This window comes from Haemaphysalis longicornis, unplaced genomic scaffold, assembly GCF_048455015.1.
Source record: "Haemaphysalis longicornis isolate Haplotype H1 unplaced genomic scaffold, Haemaphysalis longicornis Haplotype H1 scaffold_1, whole genome shotgun sequence".
NCBI lineage: Eukaryota > Metazoa > Arthropoda > Arachnida > Ixodida > Ixodidae > Haemaphysalis > Haemaphysalis longicornis.
Genome location: NW_027526203.1, coordinates 388020098 through 388044390, shown reverse-complemented (window position 1 = coordinate 388044390; position 24293 = coordinate 388020098). Strand labels below are relative to the sequence as shown.

Below are 24293 nucleotides of genomic sequence, written 5' to 3'. Positions count from 1 at the left end.
GGGTTTCGGCAAGAGTATCGAGTGCGGCTTGTATATGTTCCTGAACTTTCTGTGGGGTTAGGTCCGCCTTGCGAGGTGAATAAATAAATAAATAAATAAATAAATAAATAAATAAATAAATAAATAAATAAATAAATAAATAAATAAATAAATAAATAAATAAATAAATAAATAAAATTATTGAATAAAGACATAAATAAAATAAGTTATTAAATAAATAAATAAATAAATAAATAAATAAATAAATAAATAAATAAATAAATAAGACGCTCTGCTATACAGCAAGTCTCTTTAAAGTCAGCTTCACTACTGTACACATGCCTTACGGGGGAGACATATCTCCCGGGGTCATATAAAGTATAGTTTATACCACAAGCTACATGTAGCACTGTGGAGGCTACATTTTTGTCAACAGTCCGCCCACTGAGGGCGCCTAACTCACCGTGAAGGGGCCCTGAAAGGACATTTCCCTCTCCCCTCTCCGCAGGGGGAACCGCGAGGCCCCAGCGCCTTTTGTCGCTTCCTTCGCGGTGAGTTAGGCACCCTGAGGGGGACAACAATGTAGCCTCCACAGTGCTGCAGCTAGCTTGTGGTATGAACTATAGGACAGTATCAGGGCCTTCTGATAAATACCTCCACAAGACCCCAAGTACCCCTACAGAGCGTTAAAAAACGGACCCCTATTATATCGGCTTTACTACTATTACTACTTATACACAAATGCTTTGCTAGGAAGACCCTTTTCCGAGTTCATTATTTGATTACTAATATGAATACATGATGGCCCAAGCACGCTATATTACAACGACACTAAAGTGTAAAAGCAAGTTTGCCTATATCGTTAAAATGTAGTGCCATGAATACAAATGTACCACTTGCGGGAGCAGCGGCAGCAGTTGCTTAATTCAGAAAATTCCGAAAGCGTGAACACAGCTATTGCCACCCCATGCATTTTCCTGCACTACAATTCGTGACATAACAAATTTGGAATGGTGAAACGGGATGGCTGGAGCTCTCCCAAGCGTTTCTCTGAACGAAACACTGCGGCAGGCGCATGTGCATGTAAAATAGAAGTATGAGGAGCTTTTGCTCGTCATGTGCTTTTTAAAAGGCGCAAACCTCAGGCAGAAAACGTTATAAAATATGATGCCTCAACCGAGGCGGCAGGCTTTGTTCCAGTTTCGATTCGGCGTAAATGCTTCGCCTTGCGTACAAGCGCAGTTAAACCGCGGCGCCGCGGGTGAGGGGAGAGAAAAAAGGCAGCGGAGAAGGAGGGAGCAGTTGGCGCTACCTTAGTAATTTTAGGGACTGCAGCGCCGCTAGTTCTCGCGACCGCCGTTCGGCCTACCCTCTTCCGCTGGCGGGGATGCGGAGCTCCGAAACTGAGCTTATTCTAGTAACGTTGTCTCAGGCCGCAACGGGAGGTACGCGGTGCTCTTCCCACTACGCTACAAATCCGGGACAGGAGCAAGTGCTACGAACGCGCCTTATGTCATTGACTCATTCAAACTACGTCAAGAAGCTACTGATACAACGAAGGTACGCGAAGCTGAACGTCAAAGGAAACGACGAACTGAAAACTTTAGAGGAGGATTTTGAATTTCCCGTGGGAAAGCTGTGGCGGGAAGCGCCACGCGCCTTGCAGCTCAACCAGCCCCGTCCGCAGCGCCTCTGATGCTGATTGTGACAGGATGCCCCTAGGGATTGGCCAACCAAAAAATCCATCACTAGATAGGTTCGCGTTCAACCACCGTCGTCATGCGTACGCAAGCCACACCCACGTTTATGCGGATGGCTCAGGGACTGAAGAATCATCTGCCATGGGCGTGTGGATTCCGTCGGTCCAGTGCACAATCAGGAAAAAACTGAGCCGTAAAACATCATCCACTGCTACTGAGCTAGCGGCTGTAAGGGCTGCCCTTTATTTCATTGGTGCACATCAAGCTCGACGATGGGTGATCTTCTTAGACTCACGGGGTGCTTTGCAAGCTCTAAGAAGGCTGTCCAACCACTGCAGTCAGCTTGTGTGTGAAATCAGTGAAATCCACATAGTGGTAGTGCGCGCGGGCCATCACATCGTGCTTCAATGGCTTCCTGGTCATTCGGGAATAGAAGGAAATATAATATCTGATGCAGCCGCCAGCGCTGGCCACTCTCTGCGTAACACGACACAGCTTCCTTTCTCTCGAGAGGATGGTTATGCCCTTATCTATCGAACTGGTTGGAGAGAGCAAATGTTGAAGTGGCAGCACCCTCGCAGCGGATATCCACCTCTACATGGAATTGACCCTTTCTGTAAATTCCGTGTTCCACCCGACCTATAGGCAAAGTGTCTGAAGGTGTACTGCATCGTTTGCGTCTCAACGTGGCTTACACCCGAAGCTTCAAGTTCAAAATAGGGTGGGAGGATTCACCACTGTGTCCCACGTGCGCTTTGCGCGAGACTACCGAGCACTTGTTGCGTATATGCCCTCGATTTTCCGCTGCGCGAGTTACAGCGGCGAGCTGCCTGTCTCGTGTTCGACGCGGAGCAAGCTTTCAGTTGTGTCACTTTCTTGGACTCTGGGACAACAACAATGACTCATATTTAAGGACAAAAATTCTTCTGCGTTTTTTGCGAGATTCAGGACTAGACAAAACTTTGTAATTCTTCCATTGTGCGCATGGCTACGTCTGTACGCGTTTGCGTCGTCGTGTATGCTTTGACTCCTTTTTCTTGTTAGGCGCTCTGCGCTTCCTGGGCTCCATTCGCTCAATTTTTTTTCTTTTCCTTAACTTTATTTCGAGCTTTTTCCTTGCACTACATTGCATGCCATTTTTATTTAACTTTTTTTTTCTCTCTATTGCTGCTTTCCCGATCTCTCACATTCACTTCACTGCATTGTAATCATCCCCATCTGGCGTAGCAAGCACTGCCGCTAGCAGAGCTGCCCTCTCCAGCCCACATTAAAGAGTTCTCTCTCTCTCTCTCTCTCCGTCGTCATCTTCCCGTAGGGGAACCGCCGAAGAAGAAGGAGAAGACAAATCTGCGAAGAGGAGGGCGTGTACATTGCTCTCAGCCGCTGCACCAATGTCGACAACCTTTACCTCACCAACGCTGACGGAGACTACCGATTCTACCACAGAGACAACATCGACAAGAACATGATGGGCGAGTTTCGGCGCCTCGAGAACCACCGCCTACTCACCGTAACACAACAGTACTTGCGTGCCTTTGCCACCGGTGTGGACCCGCACGCGGAATTCCCTCTGGCGCTAGTAAAAACCAGATCATTCAACATAACGGTAACACAATGGAACCACACGGAACCGCCAGGATGCTTCGCATCCTCATCAGGGTTCCCCGCGGGAAGATGGTGTAATTTTTTTTTAGCACCACGTGACTCAAAATACGCGTTGTTTTCTTCCTTCCAAGCGTGAAGCGTGTCGAGAACACCCACATTTGCTTTATTTTACGTGTGATGCAGGATTGTATGCGTTTGAACCGGAAGAACCACGCTTAAAAAAACCCCGCGCTGGCGATCGCGCCTCTTTTCTTCACGCTTATGAGGGGGCAGGGAAACGTATACGAGGGGGAACAGGTAATGGTGCCGTCAGATCTCTTACTCCCGAAACGTCTGTACCAGGCCCATCGGTAGCGGACGTCGGGAGTGACCGCTGTGCCAGAGCGGGCCTTGTGTAGCAGGACCTGGAGACCTCACGGAATGTCCTCGGTCATTGGTGGGTCTGGCTGTGGGGTCGCTTCGTTGAGGTGACGGCGTCAACGCATTTTTCGAATGCGGCGTTCAATGACCGTGATGTTGAAGACTGGTTCGGGAAGCGGAGCGGGTGTCGCATTAGCGTTCTGGAAGGTACGAAAAGACACAGATGTCATGCGATGGGCCGTCTCGGTTCCTGGGTTAGACTGGTGGCCAGGAGTCCATTCTATGTGTATTGTGGTGTCATGTATTTCGAAATGGTAAATAAAAACACATGCGGGAAGAAGAAATTGTAGCCCGGGTCTCTACAGTAGCAGGCCAGGGCGCTACCACTGAGCTATCTTCGCATGTTGCCACCGGTGGAACAAAGTTTGTCGTCGTTGTTGTAATTCCTTTCTTCGTGGCACGAAACGAAAATGAAGAAAGAGACTCAACCACGATGTTGCAGCAAAGCAGCTTTTAGTATCGTTAGTCTTTCGCCTGTGATCAGACTTAGGTACCCGAAGAAATTTTTGGTCGAACAGGCTTTCATTAGCATTCGCAGCGCTAATTCTAAAGAGCGATCCTGCCATGAACTTTCAAAGAGCAGTTTAACAATTGTTGTTTAGTTAGTTCACGACTGTTTGAAAAAAGGCCACCCGAATAAAAGAGAGAAATCAAAGAAACACAATACCAGCGGAAGTATTGTGAGTTTATTTCACTTTGTCCTCGCTTTTCAAGCTGTTATGGGTGCCAACTAGAATTTTTATGTCGATTTTTTCCGGAGGAAATGGTCTCTAACAAAAACAAGGGCCAGAATTGAACTGGACGCTCCATGAAGTCGCGAATAGCGACGTAGCATATAGCGAGGTCAATAGCACCTCCTTGTAACAAACAGTGGATCCGAATAGAGGGATACGTGACCCAAAGGATAAAACGTCTTACTACTGATCAGAACAATCCAGGTTTGATACCCTTCACGCTGGTATGTGCCTTTTTACCGTATGAGTTTCGTCGGCCTTGCTCTGAACGAGCGTCTTGGGTAGGCTGTTTACAAGGCCATCCGTGGCTGCAGGACTTTCTTCAGGACAACTTCTCCCAAAAAATTATAATATAGAATTGAATCAGCAAAGCGGACATCTTTTCAGAAGAGTTGAAACTTGAGCTTGTTGGTACATAATTTTGTAAGAAAGGGGCAGCGCAACAAACGGGACGGAACGGACAGGAGACTAACACTTGCGCTTGTGTATGTCACAATAAGCGCAAGTGCTTGTCAGTCCTCCCGCAACCGGCAGAAAAGTTAACAAAAGAACGAGAAGTCTCACCTCCGACAACTAAGAACAAACACATTTCCACATCCCACACGGCTACACGCCATTTACCCCACATTATACTACCCCCTGTGCAGGCACTGCAACAGCCCAGCAGCGCTCTACCATATGGTTTGGGCATACCCTTTAAACACAGACTGCACCAGTTCCTAGTCCTACATACGAGAAGTTGGTGAGTGAACTTGCCAGCTTGGACCTAAGTAAGTAAGCAGCTTTGGCTCGCTGAAAGGGCGAAGACGGCAGGCCGCGTCGACGGAGTCCTGGACTGATGACCCCCCACTTACAAGCTCGGTCTCACTGCTGAATGAAGTTTTCTTCTCCCCATCTTCCTGTCTCCTCACCGTTCCATCCCATCTGTTGCGCTGCCCTTTCCTTGCGAAAATCTTTTGGTTGTTAACTGCATAAACTGTAAATGCAGTAACATAAAAGCATAGCCTCCTGTAAGTCTTTGCCTTCCCTAAGCCACTTCGAAAAGCGCATGAAACCTTATGTAGGAAAACTTCAACGCTAACACTGATGGACCTGAGCCGGGTTTGTATATCAAAATCTGTGGTGTTGTGGCAGCTGAAACTCCCGCAACCGCTGGTTGCACCTCTGTATATATTTTTGTAAATAAAATTACTGTTGCAAATGAGTTAAGAATGCGGGCCTGTGGCGCAACGGATAACGCGTCTGACTACGGATCAGAAGATTCCAGGTTCGAATCCTGGCAGGCTCGTAGGTTTTTTTTTTTTTTTTTCAACTCGTTGCCTTGCTCGGAACATGTAAATATGTTATCATTAACTCATAGCCATCTAGACATGATGGAACTTCACCTTAACGTTAAGGAGGGCTACGCGCGCTGTCCGAAGCAGCTGCTGATAGTAGTGCACTAAAGCACTGGGCTTTAAAGCTGAGGGATTCGTTAACTTGTTCACATATATGAGATTACCAAAAAAGATTACTATTATCTTTCAAGCGCATTCTGTACTCTTTGCTTGTCGTGTGCTCCCTTGCGGGGTTTTTTTTTAACTGGACTTTTTTGTCTACTACGCTCCGTAATTAGAACATTTTGCTGGCTGTTTTTATTTACCTCCATTTATATCGGAGATTGCCGACTCGTCTTCCATGCACAACGTGCCTGTTGCCCGAATATAAGGAGCGCATGGGAAGTGGAATGTCTTAAAGCGAAGCTTTTTACCTCTACCCCCAAAGGGTTCTGTCACGACCGCTGGTGTCAACAGAAAACTCCCGCGAACATCTAAAATAAGCTACTGGAACTGCCAGGAGGCTAATCTGGAGCGAATAGAAAAACGTAGCGAGAGCCCGTTGTCTTACCGATTGAGCTACCAGCCCACTTTTTTTTCAAAACAATAACTTTATTTACAGAAATTAATGTGAGTACGTTGACATGGGGCGCAAGAGATATGACGTGAAAGTACAAGAGCATCTACAAGGCTTATTATTACACATGGACACTAGCCACCTAAATATAGAGAAAAAAGGGTCTCGGTGACATGCAATAACAAGGCTTGTAGTATGAATTGAATTGAAAGATATTTTATTGATCGCCAGCAACAGACGTAATGTCTCCACTACCCCCGGACGTAGCCACTCGTGGATCCTGGTGGCATTCTACTAAGCAAAACTTTCGCTACTCACTGCGGGGGTGGACACCCTTGTCCCCGAAGGGAGGGCGTCGTCCCGAAGCTTTCTCTCCGGTGCTGCCGTTCGAGAGCCGTTAGGACCTGCCGGACGGCTGGGAGTTGAATGTCCTTGTCGTAACTTCGTATGGCGTCTTGAAACCACGGCGGAAGGTCGGTCCTGGTTGATGCTTCGTCTGGTCACACTTCACAATCCCATAATAAATTGGCGGCTGTTGCCCTGGAGATATTGCACAACCGTGACACACGTGTCGTCCGTGTAGAGAAAAACAAATTTCACAATGCTTCAAGAAAAACCACCAAAACAGGTTGCGGACTCTGCGGTACACATAGAAAGCATGAATCAGACTTGACTAGAGAAATCAAAAGAAAAGAAAACGGAAATAAATAGATGGATAAGGTTGGTACTGCCGCCTGCACTATCTGCACTATCTGGTGGGCATGCCTTAAATGCCCACTCACCCCTTGCAGCGTATGTGCTACAGAATAAGTAGGCGAGGCAGACAGGCGTTTATCTCGGCAGATGGCCTCCTTTGTTTTAAAGGAACTCGCCACCCGACCACCTTTCGCCAGGACCTCGCTCAGTGTCTCGTCCGACTTGGGTCCATCTAGCGCACTTCTCATCCAGTTTACTTTTTAAACGAAGGGGTGCCAGGCGGGTTTTGGGCTCACCTCGCACTCAACCACGTCCACCCGTGCCCTCCAGAGAGAGTGGAGGCCCAGGACTAGGACACAGTCGCGAAGGACCGGACATTTCGCCTCCGCACTTAGGTACCTGAGGCTCGACCAGATTATCTGCAATCGCGTGCCAAAATAAGTCTGTATTTCGTCCCAAAAGTAGTGGGCAGTGTTGCGTGCAAGGAAGACGTGCTCAGGCGTTTCCGTATTCCCGCACAGTTTGCATCCTGCGCCGTAAAGCATAAAGAAGCCCCAAGACTCCTGACACGTCATAACGGGCAACACTCCGACGTGAAAACGAAAGAAATGTTTAGACCCGGTGGGCACAGGAAGAGCTCGCACACGCCTCAATACATCCGTGCCTGGCGCGCTCTCAGAAGGCTGCCGATAAAGAGGAGGCGAGAAGTCTTTCTCCAGGAAGTCACAGTAAAGCCCTAGTGGTTTAGCGGCGAGGAGGTATTCTCAGGAGAACTTCTCCTCCAAGGTCACGAGTGCAACGGTTACCTTTTTGTAGAAACCGATGTGACTTAGCCCGTGGTTAAGGCCCTCTGACGTGGCGGCCCACCTGGCCCGGTGTTCGAAACCGAGGTGCTGTAATGCCGCGCGGAGGAAAGAGTCCGGCTGGTCACAGAAGTACAAGAAGCGCTCTACGATCAGCTTGAGCTGTACGTTCACAATGCCAACACCTCCTTCCTCCAGATTCCAAAACAGGTTGGACCGACGCATAGGTTCATATGTTGAACGCTCTGGTTCAACATATAGGTTCATATGTTCTGTAGGAAGACGGCCCATAACCGGTGGAGTATGTGAATTGGGCTGGCGTCGATCAGGGGGAGGCTTGCGCCGTACAGCATGGCAGGGTACACGAGGGCATTGCAGACGCGTGCCTTGGAGAAAAGGGCGATGTGTCTCGTCCTCCATGGCTGAAGCTTTCTCTGGGAAGGTGCCAGTTTCCCCCGCCATTTTGGCACGCACGCCCCAATCAGGTTGAGATTTGCTCCGAGGTAGCTTCGTAAGCTGTCCTTCCAATCGATGCTAAAAAGGCTTCGATGCTTGCAAACCCATTCACCAAGCCAGGCATCCTCTGACTTGTCCAGGTTTATTTCTGCCCCCCCAAAAAAAGCGGCAGAAGCAGCCAGCCAGCTCTACCACCTCAGTCGCCTGCGACGCGGAGGAGCAAAAGAAGGCCACATTGTCCGCATATTCCAAGACTCTCAATTCCTCGTCCCCGAGTACAAGGCATCTGATTGTGTCTGACGTGGCCATCATCCGGTAGAGTGGCTCGAGGTACAGGGCGAAAAGCACTGGTGGCATCGGGCACCCCTGACGCACCGATTTCTGAACGGAGATGGGAACTCCTGGCAGACCATTTAAGACCAGACTGGTGGTAATGTCTTTGTAACAAGCCCCCATCCATTCTAGCATAATGTCCCCAATCTCACACTGACGTAAAAGCGCTAGCAGATAGGGGCGGTTTACTTGGTCGAAAGCTTTCCTTACGTTCAGTTGGAGCACTGCCAACTGGGTAACGCGTAGCTCTGCCGTCTCGCATGCGCTCCTCATCCGATGTAAGTTGGGGATGATAGAGCGGCCTTTGAAACCACAGGTCTGGTGGTTTCCTACCACTCCTCCGAGTGCCAACTCGCCTAGCCAGGATCTTAGCGAGTATGTTGTTGTCAGCTGATAGTAGCGTAATTGGACGGAAGTCATTAACATCAGCGATAGATTCTGTTAACGGTATTTTTGGTATAGGGACCAGATGACTGCCCCGCATGGACGGTGGCAGAAGTTTCTCTTTCCGTATGCCTTCAAAGACGCCAGATTATAGATGGGGCTAAGTTCTTTGCGGAAAGTTAAGTAGAACTCTGCGACAATTCCATCCGGTCCTGGGGATTTGTTTTTTTGCAGCTTCTTAATTGTCTGCTATACCTCAGAGGGTATTATGGACGTGTTTATTCCCTCCCTAATATCCTCAGACACTTTCGAGATACGTTGCACCATTTCCTCCGGGACGGGTTCGAACTCTTTGTCATCGCTGAAAAGTCTGGAAAAGCATTCGGAGAAGGCGGAAGCTACTTCCCCACTCCCGTATGCGAGAGCAGCCCTGTGTTCAACCTTGGTGACGCTTTTTAGAGCAGCGCGCTCCCTCTCAAAGGCCCGAAAAAGTTTTGAAGGTTGTGCCTTATGTTCAATCTGCCACTCTAGTCTACGGACCAGTGCTCCCCAGTAACGCCGCTCCAGCTTGTTCCTCAATTCTTGTTTCACGTATTGTATGTCCCCATGAAATTCTCCTGGCTGTTCCTCCTCAGCCTCGATGAGGCCGCGAATGGTTTATAAAAGGTTGCGCTCCTTGCGGAGACGGGGGCGACAGACGGTGCACACACCGAGTACATCTGCGGGTTTACCCCCTACGCTCCCACTGAATGCCACGTGATAGCGTCACGCGACCTCTCGCGCCGCTGTGCTCTCCGCCCACGGTGCGTGTAGCGGCCGTGTGCACGCCTCGCGCATGCGCTAGGAGTTAGTAACAATTAAAGGAAGCTCACACCAACGAATGGCCTCTCACTTCTCTTCCGTCTCTGCTGCCGCCGCCGACGGAGGCGACGAGATCGGCAGCAGAGACGGAGAAGTGAGATCATCTAACACCGGGTTTGAGCTTCCTTTCATTTTATAAAAAAAGAGCCACTCATGTGCTTTACCAATACAACTCAACCAACCACCGTTCACGAATCATGCATTGATTTAACCTTAGCAAGGAATATCTCTTTGAAGTAATAAAAGGTGGGGTTAAGTGCACTTCACTTGTATCTGGTTTCCCTCTTTGTAGAGCCACGTATGTGAATTCAAGTGACGTCGCATGGGTAATCGTTGTGGATTGTCGTTCCAACCACCTTCACGGGGTGGATTGGCGCGCATTTTTTTTTTTTTTTTTGGCCATACAATTTGGATTTTCTTCAAAAAATGATTTTGGCTTTTGGTCCCACTATACTTCACACTGACTTTGAACATGTCATAGCTATGCTGGAGAGGCTATTGTATCCCACTTTATTGTTTCCCGTTATTGTGGAGGAGGGGGGAACACTGAATTTTAAATAAGATTTTAAAGGGCATACGTGGGGAAAAAATGGAAAGTGGTGGATACCGGGGCGTCACAACTGTTGTTAACTTCAAAGCATAATTCTTGAGGAATCATGAGGCGTACATGAGAAAACCTAAACTGCAGTACAGCGTTAAAATAGTTACTCAAGCGAGTGATGGCATTTACCACTGCTCCAATTTAAAGGGAAAACCTTTAGCCACCATCCGGCAGCCGGGGGAGTGTTCTCGAAGGCGTAAGGAGCGGCAAGGGCGCTCGTCATGTTCAGGGAGCGTTCGCTTTTCCCCTTGTGTCCCATTGAAATGCAAGATGCATTTTTGGGGTGCCCGATTGCTTCGACCAGTGTGTTACGAATGGCAACCTTGGTTTGATGCGACTTGTGAACTACCGAAGGTGCGAGCTCAAGCGGTTACTAGTTAAGGTGAAGGCCTCCCATCTATCTTTCGGAGCGGAAAGAACTCACCAGGCTCAGAAATAAGGGCACCAACAAAACGACGCCGTGTATCGCAGAATATCTTCTCAGCAGGCCCCACATCAAACGATTCGCACTTAATCACCGTGAATGCTAAATTTGTTGTGAATGAGACTCTGCGGGTGTGCTTACATCATCATCAGCAGCAGAAGGAATCTCCCTGCTCATCCAGTCGTTCCGGTACTGTGATGCCTTAGTCCATTCTTTGCCTCCGAATTATCTGATTTCGTCCCTCTGTCCACTAAGTGGTTTTGATCTGCTTCGTAAGCCCCGTCTCTCGGCTGCCACTCTGGTGCCTTGATAGTATACTGGTTTTCAGTTCTTCGCATTACGTTCCCAGCCCAAGACTGGTACAGTGTTTCCGCACCGAACTTTTTCTCTGACATGGGATGCTCGTTTCCGAGCCCTGAGCGTTACTCCTATCATCTTTTATTTTTTGCATTGCTTATTTGGCTTACCTAGGTTTACCGTCGAGGCGTTTAATAAGGTGGTAAGCTTGTTCCCCTAAAGTTATCTCTGGTATGGCGTTGGTTGTATGCCTTTGTTTTCAGTGGTGAAGAAAGCCTACACACAGAACACAAATAAGCCGGAATGGGAGTAAATGGCTTGTGTCATAACTCAGTACCAATTCGGAGTTTTCAAAACTCCTTCCAATGGGAGTTTCGCCTTACTCCCATTATTTCGGCAGTTTTTTCAGTAGCATATGGGAGTTTCATTTTACTGCCACTACAATGGGAGTTTACAGGGGTACCATTGGGAGTGTATTGTTTCCTCCAACTGGGAGTTTTCAGGGGGCGCATTCGAGGTTTTTTTTGTGTGTGTGTTTTTGTGCGCTTCATATATATGCGCTGCAGTTGAATTTATTACTGCATTTGGGAGTTCTTAATAAGGGCACAGGCCGCATTTTTATTTTTCGTTGGGGATCGCGTAATTTCTAGTCTTTTTCCGCTTCAAACGTTGAATGGCGAAACGTGAAAAGTTTGTTTTCTGCACAGTCAATTTATTGCATAAAAATTACATGAATACGATACACGTGTGAACACGTTAATAAGACAATAAAAACACTGAATCAACAAAACACCTACATCGAGAACACAAGGTATCTTGGTAAGAACTTTATCTACTACAACACTCCTCAACGAAAAAAATTTAAGCCATTTGCAAACAATGAGGTCAGCATGTCGTCGGTGCGCTGTTTGCTTGCACCTGCCTCCCAAACGCTGACGTTGCCGCACCCCCTGGCACGTTCTTCTGGAAGCCACAACAGCACATTGATTAGGGGGATAGCAAAACGCTTTAAGTCTGCGGTAACAAATACATAAGCATATTGTGCATCTGACCTGAAAAAAAAAGAAAAAAAGAAACGCACTGTAAAGACGCTGAACTTGTCACTCTTGTGTCCAACTTTCCGTAATGTCTGAATGTTTGTTTAAAGCTACGCAAAATTGACTTCTGTCCGAGACACCTGCGCTCACTAGTTCGTCAAAACGAAGTGTTCTGCTGCTCAAAAAGGTGCGCGACCCTTGTGGCGACCAACTTCTCAAAATGCTTCCTTTCCCTCTTTTCCTTGCCTGTAGTGTTCTGGGAACGAGCTTCAGGTTTTACCCCCCGCACTGCCCCTCTCTCCCCTCACCGAAAGTTAAGGAAAAATTTCGGTCGGTGTGACGCCTGCGCGTGCCCCCCTTCAAAAAAAAAAAATAAAATAAGCAGTCGTCTGTCGACTCTACAGAATGCTCCCTCGAATGGAGTTTGCTGGTTATAGTTACACGCGCCTAGCGTACGGAGAGCTCCCACGGGGCCCCGACCTTATCCCTTTCCAGTGAAAGCAATTAATCGCCGGCGGCACGCGGCAGTCACCCTCCTCGTCGCAGGCGCGGCTGGCACCACACCTACTTCTCAATAAAAGCGGCCGCCCTGCGACGTTTGACCGGCCAACTTCACCCTCGCTTGCCAGTAAGCCACAGACACAGCCTAACAAAAACACCTAACAGCCGTCCACAGTTCGGACAGTTTTCATTCTGCTTGCGAGTGTGAATGAGTGAGTGTTCCGCTCGAGACCCGCGCAAATACGCATTGCTTTTACACCGTTCGGCCTCCCCAATGGCGTTCGGGCATGGTGGCGTCTTTCACGCACAACGCTCACCTCCAGTGGCGGAGAATCGCGCGTGCAGTGGCGCGGGAAACACGTTGAGTTTATTTGACGCTAGAAGGGGCACAAGTCTCCCAAAATGTTGCGTACAATAAAAAACGTGAAAATCTTACCTTCAACCACCTCGCAGAGGCACAACCACGTTGTTTTTAACGAGCCACTCTCAGCGATCACTGCATTTAGGCCTCGCGTCGGCTGGCCGGCGTATTCCGTCGGCTCGAAAGTCGGTGACACGGAGCCGACGTTGCAGTCCGTCGCACGTCAGTCTAGGCTGGTTCCACAATGTTCGCAACGAGCTTCGGTTGTTGGGAAGCACTTCACATCCGTTCGTCCGGCCGCAAGTTCACACTGGCAAGAAATTTTCGGGGACGCTGGAGCTCACACGACACACGACACCAACTGGCAGCCATTTTGTAAGGACGCGTAGAGGAGGAAGGGGTGAAGGAGGAGGAGAAGGAAATGGAGGCGGCGTGGGAGTTTTTAATACTCCCATTAGGACAAACGCAGTAATCACAGCCAGATACTGCGTTTTGTGAAGAGGTACAACCGTGGTAAATGCGCTTATTTACGACGGCTTGTGGCCCCCGGTGTAAACTGGCAGTTTTTCCACCATCATACTACCACACGTGGGAGCAGGCCGCCTGTCGTGAGGAGTTTAAAAGACGTATTCCAGCCAAGAAACTCCCATTCAGGCTAACTTGTGTTTTGTGTGTACTGTTCATTTTTTGAGCGTGCTTGCCGAATGCCTCTGGCCAACGTAATTTTTACGCCGAATTTGTTTGTCTGGGTTAGAACTGGCACTGAAAATTTGTCCAATATAGCAATATTAATCTAGCTCGCTTGACTTCCAGGGTAACACGGACTACAAGGGCCTTGGTGTCATTTCTCCATGACTCCGGCCTGAGCAAAACACTGTATGTGTTTGCCTTAACTTTACTGCTATGCATGCGTTGTGTGTGCGTTCATGTGTCTGTCAGTTTTTGTGTGCTTATCGGCGTTTGTTAGGGTTTCTCTGCGTTTTTGTGTCTTCGCTTCTCTCGCCCATTTTAACCCTTCCCATGTCTACATGGAATAGCAAGCTAAGCTCACTGCCTGGCTGTCATCTCCTTATCATTGGAGGTATCCCTCCCTCCTCCCTCTTCAAGTACTTCATAACCTACGCTAAAAGGGAGGCTTTCTGCGTGTATTTTTAACATTACTTCCCATTTCTTCCTATGCCGCTTCAATGTTATTATAGAGCTTTCTGAATGCAGCGCCGTAGTTCTCCTGATTCACTTAACACATGTAATCAAGGGTGAACAAAGCCTCAACAATGAATTACAAATAACGCTGCATTTTCCGTTTTCCCTCTGAACCGGAAGCCCAAACTCACCGTGTTCATGAAGTCATTAGATACCAGAGCGACTACCGAGAGCGATTTCGAGTCACAATATTCAATAATCATTCCAAGGCTTTCTCCACTTTCAGAAAGCCAATGACTCGTTTTGAGAAGACGCACCATGGCCCCGCACCGCAAATTCAAGACCAAGAAAAGCATTAGAGACGTGGAGTCCGGAGAAGCATGAAGGAACTAATTGGCCGGCAGGTCTGAGCTTCCCTTACGCGCGTATGTGTTGTCTCCATGGCTACTATTGAAGCGCATCGCAGCGGCCACTGTGATTTTCTACCGTTTGCAAGCAACCGCATTCAGTTTTCCATGACGAAGATACCTCGCAATGTTGCAGCAGAAAATTACACCGCCTCGTGTTCGCTTCTTGCGCAGTCACATCTCGATCCACCCGGGTTGGCTCACTGACTTTGTTGCGCCTTCCTAGCGAATCCTGCCGTATACACGGCGTCGACGTGACCGGAACACGTCGCGGCAGTAGTTTATAGGCATATCAGGTCCAAAAAGTTACGAAAACGGCTCGTGCCATGTTCAAAATATTCCCAGTAACGCGCTACTTCTGCTGCGCGGAGTAACATCCGGCTGCGGTGATGAGGCACAGCGGCAACTTCCGTTGCCGTTCTTAAGTTGTAACCGAGGATAGAAATTTTAATGTACAGGGCTTCTCAAGAGAGAGAGAAAGAGAGAGAGAGAGAGAGAGAGAGAGAGAGAGAGAGAGAGAGAGAGAGTAAATGTTTATTGAAAAAAACTCCCAAGCATTTCCCCGAGGGTGAACATGGTTAAGTGCGAATGCACGGGGTGATGCTATGAGGGGGAGTAAAGTTAAAATACATTGGCATTCGCCCGTGAGCGCGCGCGAGCCGACCCACGGAGGTCTGGCAGTTTATCGCTGCATATATAGGGGGGTACGCCGCGCCGAGCGCGCGGAGCCAGGTGGCTGAGAGAGGAGGCGAGCGCAAGGGGATAGGGACAGCGGCGCACGGCAGCTGCAGCCGAGCGAGGGGGAGAGGAGAGAGTGTGACGTCACGGTGGAGAGAGAGGCGCGCGGCAGCTGCTCGGGAGAGGAGGCGCGCTGTGACGTCATACCATGACGTCATGGCGCGAGAAGCGGTGCGGGGAGCGGCGCGCACCCGCGCAGCCACGGCGAGGAGGCGGAGCGAGCGCGGTCACGTAGTGAAGTGACGTCACCGCGCCGTTGCTACCGACGCTCCTCTCCGCTCCACGCCGTTGCTAGGGAGAGGAGGACTGCGGACGCCGCCGCCGCCGCCGGCGGTGGAAGGTTTGGGGTCGCTTATAAAGTGCATTCGCACTTAAAAGTACAAGAGGCCGGCCTGAGAAACTGATCTTGGGCCTGCTACTTCCTACTGGGGCGAAGGTACTGGGAACAAAAAGAGAAAGGAATAAATATGGAAGGTAGGAGAAATGACAGTGAAAGTTCTCAATGAAATTCTCAAAAAAGTTCATTGCGATGACGACCTGGTCAAGAGAGAAATAAAACATTTTAATGAGCACAATAGTGGGTGTGGAAAGATAGTCTGGAAATCCATGTGTTGCCCTAGTCGTCTTCGCTGGAGCCACCAGAAGGGTCTGGTCTTCCAGTCGACTGCTGGTCAGCAGCGTCTCCCAGCTCGGGAAAGGAAAGGACAATACAGCTAGTTCAGGGGTCGGCAACCTGCAGCCCGCGGGGAAGTATATTTGGCCCCCGCACGACGTCAAAAGACCCTACCCCTGTCCCTTCCTATCCAGCTGAAGGCTGATGTGGCAATTTTAACTTCAAATGGTGTTAGACAGGAACAAAGCTAGATCGCTTCCTGTTGCCATTGCCCTCACCTTTACACTGTGCCAGATAACGTCTTCACTTCCTTTCTTTGCAGCGGTCCAAACACCCCCCCCCCCTCCCCCACGCCTCGATTTGCCGTCCGGCCCTTGCAGCGTCGGCTTCATGCAACTCGGCCCTCCATCTCAAAAGGTTGCCGACCCCTGAGCTAGTGGATTACTGGAAGCGTACGAGAGTGATCTGGACTTTTTTCCCGCTGAACTAGTCCAGTTCTTTCACTACCTGCAGAGGGTTGCAGTTGCCAAATAGAAACGCCATTGGTCTGCTAAAAATGTTTGAGCAAGAAGATACTGGATACGTCTTTCCTAACGTTTCCATTTGTCTTAGGTTATACTTAACTATTCCTGTAACAATCTGCGAGGCTTAGCACCCTTTCAAAACTACTTCCTCTCCACTCTCGGCAGTTGAATTCATTAGACATTGTATCAATCGAAAGGAATCTCTATCTATTTCGGTGGCGCAATATGTTAATTGGCGAGACACGCAGCTCCAGAGTTTTATTTGTGCTTTTTACATGGAACCAAAAGAGTATGGGTACCTAGTCATATACAGCGCCGCTATAAAACTATGGATGATCCATTGGAAGATCCCTATAAATGCGTGAGCATCTCATCCCTCGCCCTCGCAAACTTGTGGCTCGGCCATATGCGTATGGTTTGCCCCGACTTTAGAAGCCCGCAGCAAGGCGTTTCTCACGCGCTCTTCCCTCACCATGCCAACCATGCTTTGCGTTCTAACCGTCTCAGTGATCACGTTTACTCGTTTTAGCAGTAACAATGTCTGCCTGTCGCTCCTTTTATCGCTCCCCAGTGACGTCCTTGTCGTTATTACCATTCAGCTTTCTGTTGTGCGTATACAAGGCGCTGTGCTCTCTTCAAGCTCCATTTTACGCTGGGTGGCGGGCGACAGGCGTGTCAAGTGGCGAAGAGCCGCCGCTTCCCGGGAAACAAGCGGCAAGGCAAGGCTAGATTTACCAGCTCGGCTTGACGTCACTTTTTTCCGCGTGCGCCTTGTCGTTCTCCGTTCGACCCTGGCTACGGCGCAGTTTTTGTGACATGAACAATCTCTCTCACACGCAATAAAAAAGTACCCGAAAGTGTGGCGCGTTTGGAATACAAACATTATGGGACTTCGGTTAGGACACCTAATCTTCCATGTACACCCTTTGTCAAAATTTTGTGGCCCAATCCTAAGCCTTCTCAACCACAAAGAATTCAAAGAATCGGCTTTACCTTTAAATGTGATAAAAATATTTTAAGGCAGAAAGAAAGGAGGGTGTTTTCTCTATCTTTCCTGCATAAAAAGTTTCAGCCTCGCTCGGGACGTAAGCTTGCACATTCAATTTTTGCAGCCTGCGCGTTTCCGGCTTGGCCCACAAAATTTTGACAAAACTGTACGTGCCTTGTACTTAGAACGGGAGGGGGCCAAGCTACGCGACAATTTACAATACGTGTCCGCTTGTCGAAAGTGGCTCAGGTTTAACACTTCTAAACCTATAGTTATACCAGCGAAAGCAAATACTATGCACAAAGTGTTTCGTGAAAGTTTGCCTTTGCTTGAGATTACGTAGCCTGTCCTCTAACTATGCAGTCAAACCCGGTTATAACGAACCCGGATAGAGCCAATTACGCTATATATCGAACAAAAGCGAATCGGTTACGAAAATGCATGCTAAGCATATTCCTTATAACGAAGTTCACATCGGATATATCGAACTCAGCGCGCCAACAATTGCCACCGAAATGCGTTGTCTCAGAGTGGCGATTGAGACGCTGATTGGCCATTATTGAGATGTTGAGCCTCGCATGGACCGACGTGACGCTCGACACCTTCCGTAACTGCTTTCGACACACGGGATTCACGACGGACCCCATCCAGTCAGCGAGTCCGGACCAAGATGGCAGCATCGGCGAACTGCTGTAAGAGCTCGCAACGTTCCAGGAAAGGAGTGTCCTCAGGTGATTTCCTGAGTGTTGACGACGATGTTGCCGTGATTGTGAGCCCTAGAGCGCACCCACCATCGCCAATGTCATGGCAGCTGGTGCTGCTGCAAGCACTGAAGATACTGAGGATGTCACAACGTAAAGTCATTCGATGCTTTATGAAGCGCTTTTGCCAACCACTGTTCTCCGCCGATATTGCTTCGATATAGAAGGATATGTACTTGAACTGGTGCAAACGATTTCTCGTGTAGAGAATGCGGTGTTAGTTGGTGCCGCCAAGACGAAAGTGAAAACAAAAATCACCCCTTGTGAAGTACGCAGTTAAGGCGCAAAATAGCTTTATTGCATGCAATAAATGGATTTTTTTTGTGTAAGGTAACAGCATAATTTATGTGTTCGTTTCGTTATGTGGGAATGGCGGGGGTGGGGGGCGGGGGGGGGGGGGGTCCTGCGTATTGCGGACTCAACAAAAAATTCGTTATAGACGGGTTCAGCTATATCGAGTTATTTGATATATCGAACTAATCGCGGCGCATATTACAGTTCGTTATATCCGGTTTTGATACTCGATGATTAGATTCAGCTTTTTGGTTGCGGTGAAGGGCGCACACAGACAGTCCAGCGGGCGTGCCCCCTAGGGCGAGACTGAGGTGCCAAGAGGTGGTGAAGCAGCTGCTAAACCCTCTCCTAGTCACGTGGCTCACTTGCGGTGAAACGCACGCACACATGGCTCAGCCTGCACTGAGCGATCAAGCACAAGCGAAGCAGCCGTTTTCCCTCGCCTAGTCACGTGATACCGCAGCCGCGAGGTTCTAGCGAGGGAAGCAATAAGAAAGAAAGGCGCAGCCCGCGCTCCGGCGGCTGAAGGTCACTTGCGACGTGATTAATGACGTCGAAAGATGCAGCGTAAAAAAGCTTTCTCGGATTTACGTTCGGTCAACGGTCGTTCTGAGCGCGAGTTTCCTTTGTGACGTTCGGACATGCATTTTCTCATAGAACCGGCACCCGACGGCGTGTACCGAAACGCGTTCGAGCTCGAACGCGTCTACGGCCAGCCGAACGCAACGACCGGTCAGCCGTCAGATCCCTGAACCAGCACCCAGCTCTGCCTTCCCTCCGCGCACCGGCGGAGGGCATAAGAAGGCCCGCACGCCCCTCAATCGCTCTCTCGCCACCTGCTGTCGTCGGAGACGCCGTAGGAGACATCCGAAAAAACTCCCGAATCCCGGCCGAGATCGAGACGATGGTCATCACTCGCTCCCACCTACGCAAGCCAGCTGCCCCGCAGTAGCTCACTTTGAGTTCGCCCCCATGGCCGTGCAGCGTGCATGAACATCACCGTGCCCCAGAACGAGAGTCCCGACCTTCCCACGCCAACAAAGCAGGCGCATCCCGTTGCACACCGGCCAAAGAGCGAGAGGCCCCATCTCCGAAGTCCAGCGCGAACAGCCTTCCTGACCCGCTCCTACGAGTCACGTTATCTCGCCGGGTGAGCGTGTCGGCACCAACCCAACTTCATTGCTAATTAAATTGTTCTGTAGCCAAACCTGTGTTGCCTCTTTCCCCGTCAACTCCGCGTGCACCCACCTAATTGGTAGCGGGACGATACCCCTTATCGGGGGCGTCACATCTTGATACGGATCCAAAATAGGCTCAATTATGAAGACATTTGTTATCAACCAGCTTGTGCATATACCACAACGCCCTTATGTGGAGAAATTACCGCCAGAAGCGAGTTCACGTCCTACCGCGTGTCAGCAGGCATGAAACACCGGTTGTCGCTATAGGTTTCGTCCCAGGAACACATAGGTAACGAAAGGAGCCATCAAATTCAAGTTCGTGCTTCTAAATGCGAATTTCACTGCAATGAAACCTTCGTGTCCTAATGAACCATGTCGTTGTGACCTGGGAGCTGTCCGATCTGTTCAGTAATGCTTTACGTTGCCTTCGTGCGGCCATTTCAGATAATTCAGGGGAAAGAATCAAAGCCCCTTTCTTAAGAAAAATATATACATTTCTCTTAAAGGGACCCTGCAACACTTGCCATCGACTACGAGTAATGTATTTTGGGATAAAGTCTATTGTCCCAGAAATCTTCTCCCGCAAGAATTATGAAAATCCGTTCACAATTAACGAAACTACGCGCGATGAGAAATCGCGCATAATCGTTCCCTCTCAACTCGACCGCGGGCAACGCGACGAAAGCTGCGCGCTCTCTCCCGGAGAGGGGGGCGGCTCGCGGCGTTCTCTTCGGCGGCCTTCGATATATCAAATGCGGGGTAGTTTTCTCCTTTTCTCCGCAACGCGGAGGGGCCTATTTCCGGTCTGGTGCCACAAAAAAGCAGGCATGGGTGCCTGCTCGCAAGTGCGCGCTCGGGCTCGTAGGGCGTTTTTGAAGCAATAAACGTTTGTAGTCGAGTGTTCCCGTTGAAAGGGAAGTATTGAGCTCATCACTCAAACTCCGCGCGCACTCAAAACACAAAAGAAAAGGCAAAACTGTGCCTACAGGTTCAGGCATAGAAGAGGTTCGTACACAGCGATGACGACGACGGAAATGGGAGAATCTACCCGCGAAGTTGACCAGTGACAGCCGATCGGGCAGCCATGGCCTATGTGACGTCCCTCGGGCCATGCATAATGAGGACAACTGAAGAGAGAGCGGTTTGTTTTTCCGCGTCTTTCACATCGATTTACGCGCTCACCGCTTCACGTGCACGTGTAATATTTGGCTCAGGTATTCCTGGCAGTGTAATCTAAACGTTGCGCAGGTTTACTTGCACTGCTCAAAGAGTGTTGCAGGGTCCCTTTAAGAAAGGGGCTTTGAGCTTTGAGTTCGAACGCGAAGCTTCCTCGCATGCAACCTGAGTCATATTCCAAGTCCAAAATCCTAACTGCTTTGAGCGTGTCGGAATGGCGAAATCCAATGAAGAAAAAAAAAAGAAAAAGGAATGGTGAAATCGGGTAAACGTCTGTCAACTTCAAAACGCGAGGGACCCAGGTTCAATTCCGACCACAACAAGAGTTTTTTTTTTTTTTTAGGTGCTTGGTGTTTCATCATCACCATCTTGTGTTCTTTGTGGACACCCTTTGTGTAAAGTTGGTTTTCCTGCAGTGCGCTTTGTTGTTGCGATCTACTGCGCAAGCGATGCATAGAAAGCTGCGATTTAATAACCTGATTATACCATTGGAAAATAATCATCAATTGTTTCGTTCGAAATCTACTGCGTTGTGTTCTTTGATAATTGACTCAGAAAAACGCGTCAAGAACAAAAACGTATTGGGGGTTTGTACCGGTATCGCCAGTTCACGTGGTACAGGTTCTTTTCTTTGCGTTTAGCTCCTACCCGGCTGTGTTGATATCTTTACAACGCGAAAGGCCTGCATACAAAAGAAGGCAGCCAAATTTCTCATAGAACAAAATTACCGATAAGCCAGTACGGGGCCGCCTCCATGGGACCTGCTCTTCGAGCTGATGTGGCGACGCCAGTGAATCTGCCGCATTGTCGGGTCCCCTTAGATGTCGAAACGGGATTTCATATTCAAGGCGCCAGGTGCGCGCTGGGAGTACGCCACGGGAGAAAATCGGCGGCAGCGCCCTGCCCATTTTTGCCAGTTTAGCGTGTTGTTGCCGCGCATAGCTGACAGGTGCGCCAGAAAATGAAAAGCGGGGAGGGGGCAATTAAATGAGGCCAGTTGTCCGCTCAGGAGGTGCGAGCAGGCCGGCCCAGGACGGGCAAATTACTTGTTAAGTTGATTAAGTGGCCGCCCCGTGGTAGCGCCGATGGCGGCCTCGATAAGCGCACCGATGGCAGCTAATTGCGGATGGATGACCCGCGGCGGCCGTTTTCATCCGGACCGAGGGGGCTTCCCCGCCCCGCGGCGTATTTTCGCGCCGTCTGCCAGCTTTGGCATCGCCACTCCGAGAGTCGTGGGCCACTCGTGAGTTGCGGCACCAGAAATCGATCGCCTCTTTTACCGCGCGCCTGCACGCACGCGCGGCCGCCTGCAAGGGCTTCCGCAAAAGTGCCGCGCTGGGGCTTTGTAGTCCATGCAGATGTAATGGCTATAGATTAGCAGATATAAAAGTACACACGCAGATGGAGCGAGCGCGAGCCCTCGGTTTCCTTGTTTTGCTTTCCTCTTCCCTTTTGTTTCTCCTTCCGTGCGCGCCAAAGCACCCGTTTGATTTCCTGGGTCGTTCAATTAGCGAGGACGTGTTGGGCCGGAAACTCAACTGTGTTGGCAAGATAAGCTTGTAAACAGAGTGTAGCAGCGCCCGTTTCGTGTTCCAGCGTTCCGTCCTTCCACCTGTCCCGTCACGCTGGCTACATTACTTCGCGGTCCTGAACAAGTTAATCCAACCTAAAGTATGGTGGCAAGTGAGGCCCCGCAACATGAAAGGGGAAGAGCCACACTGTTTAAGCGTACCAAAGTAGTCTGAAGTGCGACGGCATTGACGAGCATGGTGGAGCGCCAAACTATTACTGCGTTCGCGTGGGAGAGGGTTTGGAGGAAAAGCGAGAAGGGGGAGAACTTTCCTGCGACGGCCTTCCCCTTGTTTTGCTTCTGCTATGATGTGGTGGAGTGTCGAAAAGAATAAACGGTGTAACAAAGCTACCAGTTAGGTCTCGTACTGATTCCCTTCCCTTCCAAGCCTACAGGTACTTGACAAACGTTTACAGCGCCGAACAACAAAGACGAAAAGAAAATGGCAGCATCTCCACTCCGTTGATGATAGCGAGGGTGCGGAGTACGGGGACTCGAAATGGCATCCAAGTTGCGCCCCGAGTGACATCCGATTTGCACCCCGACCCTCATTCGATTTAAGCCGTGAGTTGCACCTTGATTATTCCCGAAAATGAAACGGCAACTCACGGCTCAAATCGAATTTCGCTTGATGGTGGTATGCGCACAGATGGACGCGGGCGGACATTGGGAGATCCTAAGGTACTCCGCACCGTTACAGGCGAGGGAATAAGCCGTTTGACTCGCTAGTACTAACTCACGGTCGTAGCTCAATGGGTAAGACGACTGGCGCTAACTCTGTCTCGTCTACCAGACACAGGCTCGAATCCTGCCGGTGTGTATGTGTGCTTTTTTGCGGCAGTAAATGCTATGCGCACGGACGCGGACGGACATTGTGCGGTCCTAAGGTACTCCGCACCTAAAAAACGAAACAACACGAGCGAACAAGGACGAAAAGAAAAACGCACAACACGAGCGCGAGCGCTCGTGTTTTTCGTCTTTGCTGTTCTGCGCTGTAAACGCTTGTCATGTGCAACCAACACGGCCAACTGGCTCTCAGTGACTACACAGGTACTTTTAAGACGTGTGCCTTTAGCTAAGAGCTGTCGCGAGGCATGCTTGAAAACTTTATAACGTGGAGAATAATTGGTTTTGCTATTGCGACTTTACGCGCAACACGAAAGCGCCTGCGTGCGTGACATTTTGTCCCCCGCTAAAAACCCCATGATATTTATAGTAATTGTTGACCGTCCGCTATATAGGGAACCTCCGCTGGGTAGGAGGCGCTCCGAATATCGTACACTGCGAGCTGCCTAGGGGAGCGCCGCAGAAACGTTTAGTAGTACGGAAGCAGACGATCCGCCCGTGTCCGTGCGTGTACCGGCCTGCGCGGGTTGCGCATGTGCTGTTTGAACACATTTTGTGCCGTGTTTGCCAGGGCAGAATGCCGCCGGTCATTTCGCGGTATTGGATCTGCGATGGTACCACTACCAGAAGACTTTCTACGAGAGCATTTCATGGATGAATGGCGGAAGCTGTGTACGGCAAGCTACGTGTACGACGTGGAGGAACCGCAAGGTCCCGGCGGTTCACGTGTGGCTGCCAAGTGCTATTCGCAAGAGAAGGACATTTCCTATAACGTCACTATACAGCTGAGCACCCAAATAGTGTTTCATTTCTTTTTTTTGTCAAAGAGAAAAGACAATTCTAGGCACAGGTTTTCTTGTGCTGTTTGGCTGCCTTTTTCTGTCTTGTCGCTCCTCGCGGTCCCATTTAGGGCCGTCCGTGCCTTCTGCATCAGGCTCTGCTGGGATTGCGCCGCTCCGAGCTCGTG

The 24293-nt window shown here is 49.6% G+C and overlaps 1 non-coding gene across 1 annotated transcript; it reads left to right on the top strand.

The window, feature by feature from the left end:
- The first annotated feature begins 5653 nt into the window (after window positions 1-5653).
- Trnar-acg (transfer RNA arginine (anticodon ACG)) lies at window positions 5654-5726 on the top strand. The gene has a single exon. It is a non-coding gene; the product is annotated as a tRNA-Arg (tRNA).
- The last annotated feature ends 18567 nt before the right edge of the window (window positions 5727-24293 follow it).